This window comes from Panthera leo, chromosome C2 (genome assembly GCF_018350215.1).
Source record: "Panthera leo isolate Ple1 chromosome C2, P.leo_Ple1_pat1.1, whole genome shotgun sequence".
Classification (NCBI taxonomy): Eukaryota; Metazoa; Chordata; class Mammalia; order Carnivora; family Felidae; genus Panthera; species Panthera leo.
Window position 1 is genome coordinate 8123305 of NC_056687.1, and position 2348 is coordinate 8125652.

A 2348-nucleotide genomic window follows, 5' to 3' on the forward strand; every position below is an offset into this window, starting at 1 on the left:
AACCCAGGTGTAATTGCAAAGCCCATATTCTTTCCACACCAAGATGGCTCAAGAGTATTTGGAGATTGGGTTCTTTACCAGAGGTAATCAAGAGTAAGCCCTAATCGAATATGACTTATGTCCTTTTAAAAAGGGGAAATTTGGACAGAGACAGAAACACACACAGGGAAGACAAAGGAAAACACCTTCTACAAGCCAAGGGATAACTGCCAGAAACTAAAAGAGAAGTTGGGATTATTGCTCACAGCCTTTAGAAGAAACCAACCTCCTGGGGTGCCTGGGTGGCTTAGTCGGTTAAGCGTCCAACTTCAGCTCAGGTCATGATCTCACAGTTCATGGGTTCAAGCCCCACATCGGGCTCTGTGCCCATAGCTCAGAGTCTGGAGCCTGCTATGGATTCTGTGTCTCCCTCTCTCTCTGCTCCTCCCCCACTCGTGCTCTGTCTCTCTCTCTCTCAGAAACAAACATTAAAAAAAATTTTTTTAGAATAAACCAACCTCCTGACACCAGAATTTTGGAGTTGTAGCCTCCAGAACTGTGAGGCAGTAAATTTCTGTCCAGCCACCTGGTTTGTGGTGCTTTGTTTTGGCAACCCTAGCAAACTAATTCGCAGATCCAAGCCAAGATGCCCGGATTTTTTGTTTGTTTCCACTTGTGTTAATGACCAATCTTGGTGGTGTACCTACTAAGCCCAGGAGTTCACTAGATGGAGCCCTGCCAGGAATTAGAACCCAAACTTTCCAAGGACAAACTAACAAATATTCCTATCTCTGCCCCTCATACCAGGTGAGAAGGTGGACTATTGACAACTTATCCCTGCACAGCGGTGTGGCTTCGATCTGACACCCATGCTCTTCTTATAGACTTCTGAATGAAGGTCCTTGATTGATCCCTTTATACAAGTTTTACTGTTTGCTCTGAATTTAATAGTAATTCATGTGTATAAAACATGAAAAACAAACAAAATAAGACAAGAGACGGGCATTATTTAAATTGACAATGGTAGTATGTCATGAACCAAGAGGTTAATACAGTTGGCCCTCGAGCAACACAGGGTTAGGGGTGCAGACACCCCCTTCCCATTACAGCCAACACAGAGAACTTTTGACTCTCCCAAAATTTAACTCTTAAGAGTCTACTGTTGACCAAAAGCCTTACCAATAACATAAACATACAATTAATACATATTTTGTATGTCATGTGTATTATAAACTGTATTCCTACAATAAGCTAGAGAAAGAAAAAATTTTTTTAAATTTTTTTTAATGTTTATTTATTTTTGAGACAGAGCACACGGGGCAGAGAGAGAGGAAGACACAGAATCTGAAACAGGCTCCAGGCTCTGAGCTGTCAACACAGAGCCCGACACAGGGCTGGAATTCACGGACAGCGAGACCATGACCTGAGCTGAAGTCGGACACTCAGCCGACCTAGCCATCCAGGCGCCCCAAGAAAATTGTAATTTTTTTTTAAAGATTATCAGGGGCTCTCCCATTATTATTTTTTTAAATTTTGTTAATGTTTACTGATTTTTGAAGGAGAGAGAAACAGAGTGTGAGGGGGCAGGGGCAGGGGCAGAGACAGAGGGAGACACAGAATCCAAAGCAGGCTCCAGGCTCTGAGCTGTGGGCACAGAGCCCGACATGAGCACAAGCCATGAGGTCATGACCTGAGCTGAAGTCGGGCGCTTAACCAACTGAGCCACCCAAGTGCCACAAGACAATTGTTTTTTAAAAATCACAAGAGGGGAGCCTGGCTCAGTCAGTTAAGCACCCGACCTCAGCTCAGGTCATGATCTCAAAGTTTGTGGATTCAAGCCCCACATAAGGCTCTGTGCTGACAGCTTGAAGCCTGCAACCTGCTTCAGATTCTGTCTCTCTCTCTCTCTCTCTCTCTCTACCCCTCCCCTGCTTGTACTCTGTCTCTCTCTCTCTCTCTCTCTCAAAAATAAATAAACATTAAAATTTGTTTTTAAGTCACAAGAGAAAATACATTTACGGGATCAGCTGTACTCAGTTCTCTACATCTGAGATCCAAAAAAAATAAAAGTGATATATGGTCACTGCAAACAGTTTTACGAAATGGAAAACAGTAAAGAGGTACAGATTATTCGTAGGTGTCCCCAGAGATAAACCTTATTCGTATCTTCATATTGACATATACCCTCCCAGACATTCTTAGGAATGAATGCGTACACACATAGAGGTGCATTTCATGCCTTTTTTACTTACAATTCTGTTATGAACACATTTTTCTGTTAATCAAGTAACATTGAGGTGATTGTTTCAACAGCTGCAAGTATTCTATCAGTTGAGTGGGCCATAATTCATTTAACTGTTCCTTTATCG